The sequence below is a fragment of the Rhinoderma darwinii genome, chromosome 4 (genome assembly GCF_050947455.1).
Source record: "Rhinoderma darwinii isolate aRhiDar2 chromosome 4, aRhiDar2.hap1, whole genome shotgun sequence".
Classification (NCBI taxonomy): domain Eukaryota; kingdom Metazoa; phylum Chordata; class Amphibia; order Anura; family Rhinodermatidae; genus Rhinoderma; species Rhinoderma darwinii.
This window is the reverse complement of record NC_134690.1, coordinates 273962322-273983627: the sequence shown is the minus strand read 5'-3', so window position 1 is coordinate 273983627 and position 21306 is coordinate 273962322.

Below are 21306 nucleotides of genomic sequence, written 5' to 3'. Positions count from 1 at the left end.
TAAGATTAGCAAAGGAAATAAAGTGTAATAAGGCGATGAATACATCGTAAGTAACATAAGTGACACAGCGAATAAAAGACGGTGTAGAAACCCTAACGTGTATGTAGGCCTGACGTCAAGACAACTCAGAAATCGAATTAGAGAGCATGTGCGGGACATCATTGCTGTGAAAGGGATTAACCCCTTAAGGACGCAGCCTTGTTTTGGCCTTAAAGAGGCTCTGTCACCAGATTTTCAAACCCCTATCTCATATTGCAGCAGATCGGCGCTGCAATGTAGATAACAGTAAAGTTTTGTTTTTTTTCAAAAACGAGCATTTTTGGCCAAGTTATGACCATTTTTATATTTATGCAAATGAGCCTTTCTTATGTACAACTGGGCGTGTTTAAAGTTATGTCCAACTGGGCGTGTATTGTGTTTGTTACATCTGGGCGTTGTGAATAGAAGTGTATGATGCTGACGAATCAGCATCATCCACTTCTCTTCGTTACCACCCAGCTTCTGGCAGTTCACAGACACACAGCGTGTCCTCGCTCATCCGACGCGATGAAGTTCCTGTGGGAGGAAGTGAGTGACGTCACAGCATGATCTCGCAAGGACACGCTGTGTGTCTGTGCACTGCCAGAAGCTGGGTGGTAACGAAGAGAAGTGGATGATGCTTATTCGTCAGCATCATACACTTCCTTTTACAACGCCCAGCTAGTAAAACAAGTAAAAACGCCCAGATGTACACACACAATACACGCCCAGTTGGACATAACTTTAAACACGCCCAGTTGTACATAAGAAAGGCTCATTTGCATAAATATAAAAATGGTCATAACTTGGCCAAAAATGGTCGTTTTTGAAAAAAAACAAACGTTACTGTTATCTACATTGCAGCGCCGATCTGCTGCAATAGGAGATAGGGGTTTGAAAATCTGGTGACAGAGCCTCTTTAAGGCTCAGAGCCCATTTTTCAAATCGGACATATTTCACTTTATGTGGTAATAACGTCGGAATGCTTAAACCTATACAAGCGATTCTGAGATCGTTTTCTCATGACACATTGGGCTTTATGTTAGTGGTAAAATTTGGACGATATATTGTGTTTATTGGTGAAAAATTGCAAAATTTTGAGAAAATGTATAGAAAATAGAATTTTTCAGAATTTAAATGCATCTGCTTGTAAACCAGACGGTTATACCACCCAAAATAGTTACTAGTTCACATTTCCCATATGTCTACTTTAGATTGGCATCGTTTTTTGAACATTCTTTTATTTTTCTTGGATGTTACAAGGCTTAGAACATAAACAGCAATTTCTCATATTTTTAAGAAAATTTCAAAAGCCTTTTTTTTAAGGTACCTGTTCAGTTCCGAAGTGGCTTTGAGGGGTCTATGTATTAGAAACCCTGATAAAACACGCCATTTTGAAAACTACACCCCTCAAAGTATTCAAAACAGCATTTAGAAAGTTTATTTATCCCTTCAGGCATTTCACAGAAATTAAAGCAATGTAGAGGTGAAATTTGCAAATTTCATTTTTCTTGCTGAATCTCAATTGTATTCACATTTTTTCTGTAACACAGAAGGTTTTACCAGAGAAACACTACTAAATATGTATTGTCCAGATTCTGCAGTTTTCAGAAATATCCCACATGTTTCTCTAGTTTGCTCGTGGATAGAGATGAGCGAACTTATCAAAAGTTCGGTTCGGCTAGTTCGCCGAATTTCCCGAAAAAGTTCGATTCGGACCGAACTAGTTCGGACCGAATCTGTAATTTCCGTGCGCCGAGCATGCTACTGTCCAGGGTGCTGATAGAGTTAATGGGCTGCACTAACTCTTTCAGCAACCTTGACAGTACATGCTCGGCGCGCGGAAAATAAAATTTTAATGTAATAAAAAAATAATAATAATACATTCATACTTACTTTCCTCCTGTCCGGCCTCCAGCGATGACGTTTCATCTATGTCGCCACTGCAGCCAATCACAGGCCGTAGTGGCGGTCACGCACGTCAGGATGACGTCAGAAGGCCGGCCTCCAGGGATGACGCTTCATCCCACGTGACCGCCTCTGCAGCCAATCACAGGCTGCAGCGGCGAGATGGATGAAACGTCATTGCTGGAGGCCGGACAGGAGGAAAGTAAGTATGAACATATTATTATTTTTTTTGGCATGTATGTATGTTGGCATGTCTGTATGTTGGCATGTATGTATGTTGTCATGTATGTATGTATGTATGTATGTATATATGTTGTCATGTATGTATGTATATGTGCATGTATGTTTGCATGTATGTTGGCATGTATGTATATATGTGCATGTTTGTATGTATATTTGCATGTTTATATTTGCATGTATGTATGTATGTTTGCATGTATGTATGTATGTTTGTATGTATGTTTGCATGTATGTATGTTTGTATGTATGTTTGCATGTATGTATGTTTGCATGTGTGTATGTATGTTGTCATGTATGTATGTATGTATGTATGCATGCATGTATGTATGTATGTATGTATGTATGTTGTCATGTATGTATGTATGTATGTATATATGTGCATGTATGTTTGCATGTATGTTGGCATGTATGTATATATGTGCATGTTTGTATGTATATTTGCATGTATATATTTGCATATATGTATGTATGTTTGCATGTATGTATATTTGCATGTTTGCATGTATGTATGTTTGTATGTATGTATGTTTGCATGCATGTATGTTTGCATCTATGTATGTTGTCATGTATGTATGTATGTATGTATGTATGAATATATGTATGTTTGCATGTATGTTGGCATGCATGTATATATGTGCATGTTTGTATGTATATTTGCATGTATATATTTGCATGTATGTATGTATGTTTGCATGTATGTATGTTTGCATGTATGTATGTTTGTATGTATATATGTGCATGCTTGTATATATGTATGTATGTATGTATGTTTGTATATATGTATGTATGTATGTTTGCATGTATGTTTGTTTGTATATATATCTGTATGGTCGTGTATGATACTGTCTGCTGGCGCCCTGTATCTAAGTCAACTTCGCGGCAGGCTTCTATACATGGTATAACAGTCAGTATCACACATTAAACTGAATCTAAGCCTACGACATGTTTTATTTCATTTTTTTTTAATTTATTTTTTTACAGGTTTGGTGTTTGGACTACGTCGGTTTCGAGGACTACTTAGATGCCGTTTTTTTTTCTACAATAAAATGGTTAATGAGGGTTGTGTTGGGGGTGCGTTATTTCAATAAAATATTTTGTCTATATCTTTGTCTTTTTCTTTTCAAATTTTATTACTACCACTTTAGTAATGGCCGCTGTCTGAGTGACAACATCCATTACTAAGGCGAGGCTTAGTGTTAGCCGGTGCAGAGGCTAACACTAATCACCATTATTACGCCGATACCCACCACCACCAGGGGTGCCGGGAAGAGCCAGGTACGATCCAGTACCCGACCGTCTGTTGTGATGGTCGTGCTCTGGGGCGGCCGCAGGCTGGTATTATGAGGCTGGGAAGGGCCAAAAACAGTGGACCTTCCCACCCTTGTAATGCTAGGCTGTTGCTGCTGTGTTGTATCTGGCTGGTTATAAAAGTGGGGGGAACCCCACGTCATTTTTTTAAATTATTTATTTATTAATTTTTTATTTTTTTAAAAAAAGACATGGGGTTCCACCCAATTTATTATAACCAGCCACATACAACACAGTTTTATTAGTCTGGGAATGGACAAAACCAGTGGCCCTTCCCACCCATGTAATGCCAGACTGCTGCGGCCTTGTATATGGCTGGTTATTAAAAATGTGGGGGACCCGTCTATTGTTAAATTTGTTAAATTCAAAAAAAAAAAACGACGTGGGGGTCCCCCCCATTTTTATAACCAGCCAGATACAACACAGCAGCAGCAGCCTAGCATTACAAGGGTGGGAAGGTCCACTGTTTTTGGCCCTTCCCAGCCTCATAATACCAGCCTACGGCCGCCCCAGTACCCGACCATCACAACAGATGGTCGGGTACTGGATCGTACCAAGCTCTTCCCGGCACCCCTGGTGGTGGTGGGTATCGGGGTAATAATGGGTGGTTAGTGCTAGCCTCTGCACCGGCTAACACTAAGTACCGCCTTAATAACGGACGCTGTCAATCAGCCAACTGCCATTATCCAGGCACTAATAAAGTTTGAAAAAAAAACACAAAGACAATTCTTTTTTATTGAAATAAGAAATCCCCAACAAAACCCTCGTTAACCATTTTATTAAAATTTGAAAAAACGTAGATCTACGCAGTAGTCCAACGAATCGAAGATGTAGTCCAATCGGTACATCAAAATCTGCAACAACATAAAAAAACAGTTATCAATGTGAACAATAACAATACTTCTACTCACCTACACACATATATACACACACACACAAACAAACAAACAACCATACACAAACACACACACATATATACACAAACACAACAAGATATACACACACACACACACACACACACACGCACACACGCACACATGCACACACACACACACACACACATAAACAGACAAACACACACACATATACACAAACTCACACATATACAAACAAAAACACACATATCCAAACACACACATATACACGAACACACAAATATACACAAACGCACACACACACACACACACACACACACACACACATATACACACACATATACACAAACACATATACACAGTTATACACAAACACAACAAGATATACACAAACACACACACACAAAGAGACAAACACACACACATATACACACACATATACACAAACTAACACAAATACACAAACACATATACAAACAAAAACACAAATACCTAAACACACAAACAGACCCATATATACAGAAACACACACATATACACACAAACACACATACAAACATATACACAAACACATATACACAAACACACCCATATATACACAAACACACACACATAAACACACACCCATATGCACACATATACACAAACACACATACACAAAAACACACACACACAAACATCTACACACACACACACACACACACACACACACACACACACAGCAGCAGCACAGAGTATTTCAGGAGATGAGCGTGCGGATCTTGTGCGGGGTGGTGACTTGCCAATCATGTGAAGGTGTTATTGAGGACAGGAATGGAGGAGAGGTAACAGACTGAGCTACGTAATGGTAAGAGCAGAGTTCACAGCAGCACAGAGTATTTCAGGAGAGGAGCGTGCAGATTTTGTGCTGCTGTGGACTCTGCTCTTACCATTACATAGCTCAGTCTGTGACCTCTCCTCCACTCCTGTCCTCAATAACACCTTCACATGATTGGCAAGTCACCACCCCGCACAAGATCCGCACGCTCATCTCCTGAAATACTCTGTGCTGCTGTAAACTCTGCTCTTACCATTACGTGGTGACTTGCCAATTATGCGAAGGTGTTATTGAGGACAGGAGTGGAGGAGAGGTACAACTGAGCTACGTAATGGTAAGAGCAGAGTTCACAGCAGCACTGAATCTACACACTCATCTCCTGAAATACTTTGTGCTGCCTTAAACTCTATGGACAGGTCAGGATCCTGTTTCTTTTAAATGCTGCACTATAGCGCAGCCTTATATAGTGGATCGAGCGGGTTCCCCAGCAGCATTTAAAAGAAACAGGATCCTGACCTGTCCACAGAGTTTAAGGCAGCACAGAGTATTTAAGGAGATGAGCACGGCCGGCCACGGGCAGCCGATCGTTTTTCCGAGCCGTGCTCCCATTATAAAATATATTACCCGTAATGACGGGTGGCTACATGTGTGCACCCGTCATTACGGCAGCGTTGCTAGGCGACGTCAGTAAATAGTCACTGTCCAGGGTGCTGAAAGAGTTAACTGATCGGCTGTAACTGTTTCAGCACCCTGGACAGTGACTACCGATCACAATATAGAGTAACCTGTAAAAAAAAAAGACGTTCATACTTACCGAGAACTTTCTGCTTCCTCCAGGCCGGTCTCCTGGCAATTGCCTTGGTGACATGTCCCTCTCGACATCCGGCCCGACCTTCTTGGATGACGATACAGCCCAAGTGACCGCTGCAGCCAATCACAGGATGCAGAGGCCTCTGCAGCCAATCACAGGCTGCCGCATCAGAAAAGAAGGTCTGACTGGAGGAAGAAGAGGGACTCGTCACCAAGACAACGACCGGGTACGTAAGAAATGCTTTTTATTTTATTTTTAATCAGCAGCCTCTTTTCTCTATCAGTGATTGATAGAGATAAGTGGCTGCCGATTTGTATAATATTTTTGACCGGGCTCGGTCAAAACGGGTTCGCTGCGAACCGAACTTTTCCGGATGTTCGGACCGAAACCGGGTTCGGTTGTCCCGGTTCGCTCATCTCTACTCGTGGACTAAAACACAAGCCCCAGAAGCAAAGAAGCACCTAGTGCTTTTTTTATTAGAATATATTTTAGGCAGCATGCCAGGTTTGAAGAGGTGTTGAGGTGCCAAAACAGTAGGAGTCCCCCAAAAGTGACCCAATTTCGGAAACTACACCCCTCAAGGAAATAATTTGTGGTTGTTGTTACCATTTTGACCGCACAGTTTTTTCACAGCACCTATTTGAATTGGGCTGTGAAATGAAAAAAATGTCATTTTTTCCAATAAGAATTTTTATCAAAATTTCTTATTTTCACAGGGAACAAAATACCCCATTCTGTTGCCCAATTTCTCCTGAGTACAGCAATACCCCATTTGTGGCAATAAACTGCCGTTTGAGCCCATGGGAGGCCTCAGAAGGGAAGGAGCGCTGTGTGTTCTTTGGAGTGCAGCTTTTGCTGGATTGGTTTCCGGGTGCCATGTTGCATTTGCAGAGCCCCAGAGGTATCAAAGCAATGGAAACCCACCAGAAGTGACCCCATTTTGGATACCACACCCCTCAAGGAATTAATTGATGGGTAATGTGACCATTTAGACCCCATAGTTTCTTCACAGAACTTATTTGAATTGGGCTGGGAATTTAAAAAAATATAATTTTTTCCAATAATATGTAGTTTTAGCTCAAAATTTCTTATTTTCACAGGAAATAAAACACTCCTTTTTTTTTGCCCAATTAGTCCTGAGTGCAGCAATACCCCATTTGTGGTGATAAACTGCCGTTTGGGCCCATGGGAGGGCTCAGAAGCAAAGGAGCGCTATTTGTTCTTTGGAGTTCAGATTTTGATGGATTGGTTTTCGGGTGCCATGTCGCATTTGCAGAGCCCCAGAGGTATCAAAGCAATGGAAACCCACCAGAAGTGACCCCATTTTGGAAACTACACCCATCAAGGAATTCATTTATTGGTGTTGTGACCATTTTGACCCCATAGTTTTTTCACATAACTTATTTGAATTGGGCTGGGAATTCAAACAAAATAATTTTTTTCCAATAATATGTCGTTTTGGCTGAAAATGTCTTATTTTCACACGAAATAAAATACCCCATTTTGTTGCACAATTTGTCCTGAGTGCGACAATTCCCAATTTGTGGTGATAAACGAAAGTTTGGGCCCATGGGAGGGCTCAGATCGAAAGGACCACCATTTGGCCTAGTGTGGATTTTCTGGTGCGAAGTCATGTATGCAGAAGCCCCTGAGGTACAAGTACAGTTGAAACCTCTGAGAAGTGACCCCATTTTAAAAACTACACTCCTTAAGGCATTCATCTAGAGGTGTAGTGAGCATTTTGACCGAAGACATAAACCCCATAAACTGTACTGTGGGTTCTCACGGGTATGGCAATACAGTACATGTGGCTGTTATCAGCTGCCTGGGCACACAGCAGGGCTCAGAAGGGAAAGATGAGGGGGATAAGCTGTGCGGAGTGCATCAGGGTAAGTAAAACTGGGGTAGATTAAAAATCAAGGGATGTATGATACATTTTGAAGCACTCTTTAATACGGAGCCTTAGTTTTTCGGGACACGTGTCACATTGATATATTGTGTCCTTCCTTATACCCCTCTTATAGCAGACTTTTTTCCTCTTTTGACTTTTTCCTTTCTTGCCAGTTTGGGGAACTTCTCCTGGAAAGTGTTGCCCTGGTACGATGCATGTGGCCCCGCTTCCAGAAGTACTGGGTGCCCCCTTCTTGGTCCCTAAAAGTTAGTTTCTTGATAACCACCTCTTGAAATTCCAGAAAAGTTCCCGTCTAGCCTGCACATCGATGTTATCACGTACGCGTTGTACAATGCCATCTGTATGATGTGCACGGCCAGCTTCTTATACCACACCGCATGGCGCTGTAGGGCTTCAGGACTTGATCTGACAAGTCCACCCCTCCCATGTACCTATTGTAGTCCAGGATGCAGTCTGGTTTGGGGGTCTCTGTACTGGTACCTCGTACAGGTACATGGGTACTGGTGTGGCAATGTATTGTTGTCAATACAAGCGCATCTCTCTTGTCCTTGTACTTGACACACAATATGTTGCTGCTAGATTGTGCCCTGCTCTCACCCGTTCTGAGTGTTTGCCTAAGCAGAGTCTTAGGGAGGCCTCTCAGATTTCTTCTAGCAGTGCCGCATGCTGCAGGACTTCTGGAAGTGAAGCAGTTGAAGAGTGGGACGCTGGTATAAAAATTATCCAGGTAGAGGTGATAACCCTGGTCCAGCAGTGGGTGCACCAAATCCCACTAGATTTTTGCATTAGCTCCCAGTAAGGGGGGGGGGGCATTCTGGGGGCTGAATACTGGTGTCCTTCCCTTCATATATCCTAAATTTGTAGGTATACCCTGATGCACTCGTACAGCTTATACATCTTCATGCCATACCTTGCCCTCTTACCCGGCAGGTACTGGCGGAAATGAAGCCTCCCTTTAAAATGTACCAAGGACTCATCAATAGAAATACACGTCTCGGTGGTGTATGCTTGGGAAAACCAAGCACTGAAACGGTCTAATATGGGTCTCCGTTTATACAAACGGTCAAAACTGGGGTCATCTTGGAGTAGGCAATGCTCATTAGGAGAAGCGAAGTATTGCCTCATTTTTATTTTTTTTTAGGTTCCAGTTCAGTTCTGAAGATGCTTTGAGGGGCCTATATATTAGACACCCCTATGAAACACCCCATTTTAGAAACTAGACCCCTCAAACTATTCACAAAAGCATTTAGAAAGTTTATGAACTCTTTCGGTGTTTCACAGGAATTTAGAGCAAAGTAGAGGTGAAATTTACATATTTATTTTTGTCAGAAAATCCTCTTTATACCATTTTTTTCTATAACACAAAAGGTTTTACCAGAGAAACACAACTTAATGCTTATTGCCCAGATTCTGCAGTTTTGAGAAATATCCCACATGTGGCCCTAGTGCGGTAATGGACTGAAGCACAGGCCTCCGAAGCAAAGGATCACCTACTGGATTTTGAGGCCTCTTTTTTATTAGGCACCATGTCCAGTTTGAAGAGGTCTTGTGGTGCTAAAACAGTGGAAACCCCCCAAAAGTGACCCCAATTTGGAAACTAGACCCCTTGAGGAATCCACTGTAGTTTTCTTGGGGTGCATGCAGCTTTTTGATCAGTTTTTATTCTATTTTTAGGTGGCGTGGTGACTAAAAAACAGCAATTCTACTATTGTTTTTTTGTTCTATTTTTTTTACAGCGTTCACCGTCCGCTATAGATGACATATTCACTTTATTCTGCAGGGCGATACGATTATGGCGATACCATATGTTTATAGTTTATTTATGGCGTTTGCCCAATAAAATACGTTTTGTAAAAAATAATTAACTTTTTGTGTTACCTTATTCTAAGAGCAATAACTTTTTTATTTTTCCATCAAGAAAGCCGTGTGAGGACTTATTTTTTGCGTAACGAACTGTAGTTGTAATCATTAACATTTTTAGGTACATGTGACTTTTTGATCTCTTTTTATTCAATTTTTTGGGAAGTGAAGTGACCAAACAATTGTGATTGTGGTATGGCTTATTATTATTTTCATTTACGGCGTTCACCGCGCGGGATAAACAACGAAATAATTTTGTAGTTCAGGCCGTTACGGACGCGGCGATACCAATTATGTATAGTTTGTTTGTTTATTTATCTAGTTGTATTAATAATAAAGGATTGATAAGGGAAAAAAGGGGGATTTTTACTTTTATTACTTTTAAAACTTTTATTTTCTTATTTTTACACATCTTTTTTTAACTTTTTTTTTACTTTATTACTTTGTCCCACTAGGGGACTTGAGGGCAGGAGGCCCTGATCGCTATTCTAATACACTGTACTACATGCGTAGTGCAGTGTATTAGAGCTGTCAGCTACTCAATGACAGCAAGCATAGTGGTTCCTGACTTTGTCAGGACCCCCTAGGCTTCCGTCGATGGCATAGCTGGACGCCATTGTTTGGTGTCCGGTTGCCATAGTTACAATCGCCGGCCGCTATCGTGTAGCAGGCCGCCGATTGTAGCTTAACCCCTAAAAAGCCGCGATCCCTATTGAACGCGGCTTTTAAGGGGTTAATCAGCGGGGTCACAGCTCCTGTATGTGTCAGGAGGACGGCCGAAATGGCCGTTACTCCCGTGACGTACTATTAGGTCATGGAGCGCGAACGATACAGCTACCATGACCTAATAGTACGTCCAGGAGCGGGAAGGGGTTAAAGACCTAACTCTATTGAAAACCATCCCCAAACATTTTAAATTATGGTTGTGATCCCAAAACCTTTAAAGCGTGGGGGATCGACAGAATACACTGTGGGGTCAGAGGAGGTGACATGAGGACTCTATTGCCACAAAAAGAGTGTGGATGAATTACTACCCTTGGTACTATGACCCCTAATGGTCTTAATGAAAAATTAAAAAGGCTCTCTCAGCAGTTTATAACTGACATATCTTCTACCTAATCTAATAGGTGCTTTAATGTAGATAAGTAATGCGTTGTTTTTTTTTGAAAAAAAACATTTATTTTTGACAAAATTACGAGCATTTTAAGTGTTAGGGTATGTGCACACACACTAATTACGTCCGTAATTGACGGACGTATTTCGGCTGCAAGTACCGGACCGAACACAGTGCAGGGAGCCGGGCTCCTAGCATCATACTTATGTACGATGCTAGGAGTCTCTGCCTCGCTGCAGGACAACTGTCCCGTACTGTAATCATGTTTTCAGTACGTGACAGTGGTCCTGCAGCGAGGCAGGGACTCCTAGCATCGTACATAAGTATGATGCTAGGAGCCCGGCTCCCTGCACTGTGTTCGGTCCGGGACTTGCGGCCGAAATACGTCCGTCAATTACGGACGTAATTAGTGTGTGTGCACATACCCTTATGCAAATTTGTTCTTAATGCCCAAGTGGGCGTATTTTTACTCTTGACCAAGTGGGTGTAGTAAAGAGAAGTGTATGACGCTAACCAATCAGCGTCATACACTTCTCTTCATTCATGTCCAGCTTAATCCACAGCACAGCGTGATCTCGCGAGATCACGCTGTGCTGTCACTTACTCCCGTAGTTCCTTCACACAAGCGACGGGAGAATGACCGATTGGTCAGCATCATACACTACTCTTTACTATGCCGTCTTGGTCAAGAGTAAAAAAACGCCCACGTGGGCAATAAGAACAAATTTGCATAACACTTAAGATGCTCATAACTTTGTAAAAAATAATCGTTTTTTAAAAAAACAAAACACATTACTTATCTACATTAAAGCGCCTATTAGATTAGGTAGAAGAGAGGGCAGTTATAAACTGGTGACAGAGCCTCCTTAAAGTGTGGCTAAACGTTCGTCAAACTTCTGTCATGTCATAGTGACATGTCAGAAGTTTGGATAGGTGGAGGTCCGAGCACAGAGACCCCCACCAATCGCTAGAACGAAGCAGCTGAAGTGCTCGTGTGAGCGCTCTGCTGCTTTGTGTCTGTTCGGCTTTTTCCGGAAATAAATGTATCGGTGTACGGACTCAGTACGAAGTCTGTACATTCTAGCAATTGGTGGGGGTCTCTGTGCTCGGACCCCCACCAATCCAAACATCTGACATGTCACTTTGACATGTTAGAAATGTGTCTAACGTTTAGCTACACTTTAAGCTTTGCTGTTTTCCTATAAGTTTCTCTGCCATTCGTTTTTAATTATTTTTATACACACTCATGCCCTGTTTTGTTTCATGCGCAGTTTTTATTCAAAGATGCTGTGATCTCCTTTTTTCCTGATCGCACAGTGTGTGATGCTATGACCTCTATTATGGACCTATTCAGATCCAGTCCCATCGGCAACCAATGAATATAGAGAAAATCCCAGTCTCTCTGAACATTACAATGTTATAAGGGTGGATTGTTGAAATGGAATGTTATCCCCTTGTCGAATACCTGTGATAGTGTCCATATTTTTATTCTTTAATTCTGTCCCATTTTTATTATGCTGTGTACCATATCACTGTCAATGTTTATTTCTGTTACTAACACGTTTTTTTGGGTTTCAACACCGTCTTTTATTCACTATGACACTTATGTTACTTGCGATGTATTCATCGCCTTATTACACTTTATTTCCTTTGCTATTCTTAGAAAATGTAACATTTTGGTTGGGACCTATAGACCTGTCCATGCATTCTCAAATTTTTCACCTTTTTTTATATATATTTTATATTTTATGTGTCACTTTTCCACACACCAACCTTGCGTTTCCATCAGGGGCATAACTAGGAAAGACTTGGCCCCATAGCAAACTTTTCACTGGGGCCCCCCCTCCGCTGGGTATCACACAACACCCCCTTGTAGATAGTGCCTCCCTATAGATTCCACCACACAGTGCCCCCTATAGATAGCACCATACACAGTCCCCTGTAGATAGTGCCATACACAGCCCCCTGTAGATAACGCCTTACAGGATCCCTCTAGATAACGTCTTACAGCCCCAAATCCCCCTGTAGATAACGCCATACAGCCCCCTGTAGATAACGCCATACAGACCCCCTGTAGATAACGCCATACAGACCCCCCTGTAGATAACGCCATACAGAGTCCCCCCTGTAGATAACGCCATACAGACCTCCCCCTGTAGATAACACCAAACAGAACCACCCCTGTAGATAACGACATACAGATCACCCCTGTAGATAACGCCATGCAGACCCCCCTGTAGATAACGCCATACAGACCCCCCTGTAGATAACGCCATATAGCCCCCCCCCAAAAAAAACGGCCTATAGTTTGTCCTACAAAAGACATGCATCCCCTATCCACAGGATAAGGGATACATGTGTGATCGCTGGCAGCAATAAGGAGAATGGGGGACCAAAAGTTCCCCGAAGTTCTCCATGACTAACCTCAGACTTCCGGCGTCTGTGCAGTTCAATAAAAATGAAAGGTGCGCTGTTTGTCATTGAGAACTTCAGGGGACTCTCGGTCCCCCGTTCTCCTTATCGCAGGCATCCCAGCGATGACACATGCATCCCCTATCCTGTGGATAGGGGATGCATGTGTTTTGTAGGAACATCCCCTTCAGTGGTGTCGCGCTGTAGCAGCCATAGCAGCTGCTAGCGGAGCCTCCGGCCATGGGGGGGGGGGGGGGCTGCCATAGCGGTAGTTATGCCACTGGCTTCCATGATTAGACCAATTGTTTTTCTGTTCACTTACTTTCTCAATCGACTTGTTACCTCACTTGAAATAAGGATTCCCTTATAATATGACTTTACTCTGTACATTATCACCTATGTTACTCTGCATATTACTCTCTGTATATACTTACGATCTTTGTTCTTTTTCTGGGGTTGCGCATGTGCGGTGATGCGAGTTGCGGAATTTCCCTGCTGGGCATTGATCTGTGAACTCTACGCCCACGCTACCTCCTTAGTGACGCATCTTGGGTGCTGCGCATACGCGGTAGAACCCGATGACCCGGGATGGCCTATCTCGCGGTACCTCGACTTAATCACGCGCAATGCGCTGTTGAACAGGTGTCGCGAAGGGTTCGTGGATCCACTGGGCCGTACCGTCTCGGCGGTATGGCAGCTGGCCAACAGGACGCAGGTCAAAGTCTATAGTTCGTATAGGGTACCTGTGGCAGCTCGGACAGTAGCAAGGTAGGCTAGGCAGGAACTTGGCAGCAGGTGGACGTCAGGTGTGGAGAGGTAGGTCAGGCGTGGAATATAGTACAGCACGGTTAGAGCAAGTACGACACTAGATTCAGGATACAGGAACAGGAAACAGGAACAGGAACAGGAAACACTAGTGGGCCATTTGCAAGACAGACTAGGGATACAACAACAAAGCTCAGCCATAGAACTAGGGGGCTGGACCCCTCTTATAGTCCAGAGTACTCCCAGGTAAAAGGTCAGGAACGACCTACGGGATCCGGCATTGGTGAATAGACGCGAGTGCTGGCTTCTCCTGAGGAGGAGGCTGGAGCCATCGCTTGCCGACTCGTGGCTGCAGTAGTCAGGGGAGGAACGGTGTTGACAGCCCGCAGCCACAGAGATGACAGTATCCCCTCTCTTACGCCCCCCTCTTCTTGGGACCAGAGCGAGAGAGAAATTTTTTCAGAAGAGCAGGAGCATTAAGGTTCTCTTCAGGCTCCCATGACCTCTCTTCAGGACCAAATCCCTTCCAATCCACCAAATAAAAGGTCTTTCCTCTCACTCTTTTGGTGTCCAGGATCTCTTGAACCTCAAAGGTGTCTGAAGGGCCGCTGGCGACAGCCACAGGGCTAGGAGTCTTGGTGTAGTGGTTCAGGACCACTGGCTTCAGGAGGGATACGTGGAAGGAGTTGAGGATCTTGATGGTAGGGGCAGCTGAAGTTTATAGGCGACAGGGTTGATTTGTTTTAGGATCTTGAATGGTCCGAAGAACCTGGGAGCAAACTTGCATGACAGTACTCTTAGTCGAATGTTCCTGGAGGACAGCCAGACCTTTGTGCCAGCATTAAACTGAGGTGGTTCTCTTCTTCTTGTGTCCGCCCTTCGTTTCATATGATCCACTGCCAGCAGGATGGAGGATCGAGTTTGCCGCCAAATTTGTAGAAAGTCCTTGAAGGCCGCGTCAGCGGCTGGTACCTTGGATGAATCAGGAACTGGGAGAGGTATTCGTGGGTGTTGGCCAAGGACTATGAAGAACGGAGTGTTCCTTATGGACTCGCTGGTATGATTGTTGTAGGAGAATTCCGACAACGGGAGCAACTGTACCCAGTCATCATGTTGCCTAGAGACGAAGTGACTCAGGTAGTCCTCCAAGATTTGATTGATCCTCTCGACCTGTCCTTTGGACTGAGGATGGTAGGCCGAGGAAAAGTCCAACTTCACACCTAGAAGTCTGCAGAGGGCTCTCCAGAACCTCGAGGTGAACTGAACCCCCCGATCAGACACAATATGCTGCGGCAAGCCGTGCAGGCGGAAGACGTGCTGGATAAACAATTTGGCCAGTTGAGGAGCAGACGGTAGACCGGTCAGAGGAACGAAGTGGGCCATTTTTGAAAATCGATCCACGACCACCCAGACAGTGCTGCAACCGGCAGAGAGAGGCAGGTCCGTAATAAAGTCCATCGCTATATGCTGCCAGGGAGCATCGGGCACAGGCAATGGCTGAAGCAGACCAGCATGTCTGGAGTGAGCGACCTTGTTAGTTGCACACACAGAGCAGGAGGAAACAAAGTCCATAACATCTTTGGGCAGCGTGGGCCACCAGAAATGACGGCCAATCAAATCCCAGGTCTTACGGATTCCCGCGTGACCTGCCAGTCTTGAGGCATGTCCCCAGTGGAGGACTCTCCTTCGGTCAGCCATGCGCACAAAAGTTATCCCTTGAGGTCGTGGCCATTCCAGGACGGACTTTACCTTTTCAGGATCCATCTTGAGGCCTCTATTCGAAATGATGTAGCCCAGGAAGCGTAAAGCATCTCTCTCAAATACGCACTTCTCCAATTTGGCGTACAGTTGATTCTCCCTTAATCGCAGCAAGACTTGACGGACATGTTTCCGATGCGTCATAGGATCTGGAGAAAAAATTAAGATGTCATCAAGATAGACTACCGCACAAACATAAAGGAGGTCACGGAAAATTTCATTCACAAACTCCTGGAAGACCGCGGGAGCATTACACAGGCCGAAGGGCATTACTAGATTTTCATAGTGTCCGTCCCGGGTGTTAAATGCCGTCTTCCATTCGTCACCCTGGCGAATCCGGATTGGGTTGTAAGCCCCCCACAGGTCTAACTTGGAAAAGATCTTGGCACCACGTATACGGTCAAATAATTCTGAGATTAATGGCAATGGATACTTATTTTTCACCGTGATCTGGTTGAGGCCCTGGTAGTCTATACAGGGACGAAGAGAACCATCCTTCTTTTTGACGAAGAAGAACCCGGTTCCTGCCGGGGAGGAAGACTTGCGTATGAAGCCCCGCTCCAAGTTCTATCTAACATAGGTGGACATAGACAGAGTCTCTGGCAGACATAGAGGATATACCCTGCCACGGGGAAGGGAAGCACCAGGAACCAGCTTGATAGGACAGTCATACGCCCGATGTGGGGGCAGTGTCTCCGCCTCTTTCTTGCTGAAGATGTCCGCAAATAAAGCAAAATGACTCGGCAATCCTGCCAGGACATACAGGCAGAGGAGGCTGAGCCAAACGAATCTGTAGCAGGCAACGATTGTGACACTCGGGGCCCCACTGGAGAACCTCTCCAGAGTTCCAGTCCAGGACTGGGGCATGCAATCGGAGCCAAGGCAGGCCCAGCAACACAGGATCAACGGCTTTGGGTAGGACATAGAACGACAGCAGTTCGGAGTGGAGGGCCCCTGCTTGGAACCTCAGTGGTTTGGTCACAGCAACAACTGGGTTAGGCAGGGGTAGACCATCTACAGAAGCAATTGTCAACGGGCTCTCCATAGGGGTGGTAGGCAACTTAAGAAGGTCCACCAGGTACCTACGGATGAAATTAGCCGCGGATCCCGAGTCCAGATACGCAGAGACCTGATGCATTCTTTCGCCGGACACTATGGTCGCTGGTATGGACAATTTGGATGAAAGTCCATTTTTACCCAGGGTTGTCACTCCTAGCACTCCTTTGGGGCTTTATTGGACACAGGCGCACAAAATGTGTGTCTGCGTTGTCTGTCCTGGGTGGATAGCTTACCCCGGTCCATCATTCACAGATTCCTTAGGAGGATCGACATCTGAGGACAGCAGGGGTTGCTGCAAATTAGGTCCCAGACTAGGAGGGTCTCCCTCCCGACAAACCTCTTGGAGGCGTTCTCGGATCCGTATGTCAATCCGGGCGGACAGAAGGATGAGGTCATCCAGGGTAGATGGCAGGTCTCGAGCGGCAAGTTTGTCCTTAATCCTAGGGGCCAGTCCATTCCAGAATGCCGCCACCAGAGCCTCATTGTCCCACAACAGTTCTCCCACCAGGGTGCGGAAGTGGGTGGCGTACTCACTCACGGAGGTGTCTCCTTGGTGTAGTTTAATCAAGGCAGCTGCTGCAAATGAGGCCCGTCCAGGCTCCTCAAATACCATGCGAAAGGTCCGGAGAAAGGCTTGGAAGTCATGGGTCTCAGGTCCTTGTCTCTCCCATATAGCGTTCGCCCATGCAAGAGCCTTTCCGGTGAGGAGAGAAATGATTAATGCAACCCTGGCGCCGTCAGATGAAAATGTCCTGGAACACAGGCAGGAACAGGAAACACTAGGGGGAAATTTGCAAGACAGACTAGGGATACAACAACAAAGCTCAGGCATAGAACTAGGGCGCTGAACCCCTCTTATAGTCCAGAGTACTCCCAGCTCAAAGGTCAGGAACGAGGCCCGATGCGTGCACTGCCCCTTTAAGAGCGGGCACGAGCGTGCACGCACACCCTACGGGATCCAGCATTGGTGAGTAGACACGAGCGCTGGCTTCTCCTGAGGAGGAGGCTGGGGCCATCGCTTGCCGACTCGTGGCTGCGGCTGTCAGGGGAGGAACGTAGCTGACAGCCCGCAGCCACAGACATGACACCAGGTCCCTCATTGGTCGTAAGTGCTTCACCTGAACATTTAATTTTATTATATAAACTGGGCTTGAACATATCCGTAGCACCCCTTGAAAAAGCTGTATTCGCGAAAGGCTCGTCGGGGTGCTTCCGTTCCTTTGGGCCACTTGAACACTTCTGACACTCATGGGTAAGGCATGCCAGGTCATATACTGTTGTTTGGGACTCCATCCAGATTTAGGTGTGCATTCTGTCATGGTCTGTGGGTATGTAGACCCACTAGGCCGCTCCACTGTAGCGGGGAGGCAGCTGGCCAAACAACAGAGCACCAAATCAATACAAAGTCCCACTCTAGTTACCTGAATAGTCCCGACAGTGGGTGAGGCTTTAGCATGGATGGAGATGGGTGCAGCAGGTTATGCCAGACGTGATAGATGACAGCAGGTGCAGCAGGATGGGCCAGACGTGGCGGATAACACTGGACGGGGCAGATGACACTGGACGTGGCAGACGACACAGGACGTGGCAGATGACAGCAGGTTCAATAGGTCACGACTCCAACACTAACAGGCTCAGGAACAAGAACACAGCACGGGATATAGGATACAGATAACAGGGCACGGGTAACAACAGGAACAGGATAACACTAAGGGACCATTTGCAAGACTGACATGGAAAAACTAACAATGCTCAGGCAACGAGAGAAGGGGCAGGGCACTTCTTATAGTCCAGGAAACCATAGGCAGTTGATGATGATGATTTTACGCACGCACTCTACGGGACACAGTGGACCGGAGCGTAAGTGAGCACTGGCGTCTCCTGGCAAGGAGATGCGAGAAAGCGCTCACAGATCCTTGGCTGCGGCCGCCGGAGGGTGAGTAAACCCGACGGTCAGCGGCCATGGACGCTACAGTATCCCCCCTCTTACGCCCCTTCTTCTTGGGGCCAGAGCGAGAGAGGAACTTCTTAATGAGAGCCGGCACACTGAGTTTCTCTTTCGGCTCCCAGGACCTCTCCTCAGGACTAAACCCTCTCCAGTCCACCAAATAGAAAGTCCTTCCTCCTACCCTTTTGCAGTCCAGGATCTCCCTCACCTCAAACACATCAGATGAACCGCTGGGAGCAACTGCGGGACTGGAAGTCTTACTGTAGTGGTTCAGGACCACTGGTTTTAGAAGGGACACATGAAAGGAGTTGGGGATTCTGAGGGTAGGAGGCAGACGCAGCTTATAGGAGACAGGGTTTATGTGTTGCAATATCTCAATAGGTCAGAGGAACCTTGGAGCAAACTTGTATGAAGGCACCTTTAAACTAATGTTCCGTGAGGACAGACAGACTTTGGTACCTGGAAGATACTGAGGCGGCTCTCCTGTTTTTATATCCGCTTTTTGCTTCATGCGATTGACTGCTAGCAAAATAGAGGACTGGGTCTGTTGCCAGATTTGTAGAAAGTCCCCAAATGCAGAGTCCGCTGCGGATACCTGAGATGTAGTCGACACAGGAAGAGGGACTCTAGGATGTTGACTGTACACAATTTAGAATGGTGTGGAACTGGTGGACCCACTCGTGTGGTGGTAATACGAGAACTCAAGCCATGGAAGAAGCTATACCCAGTTATCCTGCTGCAAGGAAGTGGTGGACATAATTCTCCATGATCTGGTTAATCCTCTTGACTTGCCCATTAGACTGTGGGTGATAGGCTGAGAAAAATTCCAATCTCACATCCAGGAGCTTACAGAGGGCACTCCAGAATTTTAAGGTAAATTGAACCCCCCGATCAGACACGATGTGAGGGGGCAAGCCATGCAAGCGGAAGATGTGCTGAATGAAGAGATTTGCCAGTCGGGGAGCAGAAGGTAGGCCGGTCAGCTGAATAAAATGTGCCATCTTCGAAAACCGGTCCATCACCACCCAGAAGGTCTGTGACAAAGTGCATTGCAATGTGCTGCCAGTGGACATTGGGTACAGGTAGAGGTTGAAGCAGGCCGGCAGGCTTGGAGTGAGCAACCTTGTTAGAAGCACGCACCATGCAGGAAGAGACCAAGTCCACAACATCTTTCGGTAGCGTGGGCCACCAGAAGTGATCAGCTCTCGGGTCTTATGAACACCAGTGTGCCCAGCCAGTTTAGAGCTGTGTCCCCAGCGGAGAATTCTTCTCCTATCTGCCAACCGAACAAAAGTCCTCCCCGGAGGGATGTCTCTAACCTGCAAAAGATTGGAAGTGACAATGCAAGACGGGTCTGTGATACTTTGAAGGGTCTCCACCGTGTCATGCGTCTCAAATAACCTGGACAGGGCATCGGCCCTCACATTCTTGTCAGCGGGATGGTAGTGGAGCACAAATTGGAAACGGGTGTAGAACAGCGACCACCTGGGTGGCCATGGGTTTAGTCGTTAAGCCGACTCGAGATAGGTGAGGATCTTGTGGTCGGTGTAGATCAGGATGGGGTGAGCTGCGCCCTCTAGCAGATGTCTCCACTCCTCCAGAGCCAATTTGATGGGCAGTAGCTCCCGATCCCCAAAAGAGTAGTTGCGCTCTGCAGAAGAAAAAAGTCCAGATTAATAGCCACATACTACTGCCTTTCTGTAGCGTCCAAGGTCGCGGGTTATCGGGTCTACTCACCTCCTGACGCATGCAGCCATGGTTCTGTGAGCGCTGGTCCCCATCTCCTTCCCAAGAGATGCCAGTGCTCACTTCCACTCTTGTCCGCTGTGTCCCGTAGGGTGCGCGCGCACGCACGTGCCTGCTCTTAAAGGGCCAGCGGGCTCATATGAAGAAAATCATCATCATCAACACACATGATTTCCTGGAATATAAGAGGGCCCCAGCCCTTCTGATCCTTGCCTGAGCGTTGTTAGTATATCCCAAGTCTGTCTTGCAAATGGTCCCTTAGTGTTTCCCGTTCCAGTTGTTACCCGTGCCCTGTTACCTTTTCCTGTATCCCTTGCTGTGTTCTTGTTCCTGTGCCTACTAGTTGGAGTCGTGTCTACTGCACCTGCTGTTGTTTGCCACATCCTGTGTCATCCGACACAACCTGTGTCATCTGCTACATCCAGAGGGATTCACCATGTCTGGCGCAACCTGCGGCACCTTCTGTCATCTGCCACGTCTGGCATTACCTACTGCACCCATCGCCTTCCATGCCAGAGTTGCGGCCACTGTCTGGACTATCCAGGTACCCTTGTGCGGGACTTGTATTGCTGGGGTTCCCTGTTGTTTGGCCAGCTGCCTCCCTGCTACGGCGGTGCGGCCTAGTGTGTCCACATACCCACAGACACTTTCCTTTGGAGCTCCTCTGGAATCGAAGTGCACCTGCACCAACAAAAGAAGCATCCACCTCCAATGAGAACTGCCAAGACAGGTTAGGATGATGGAGGATCGAGGCT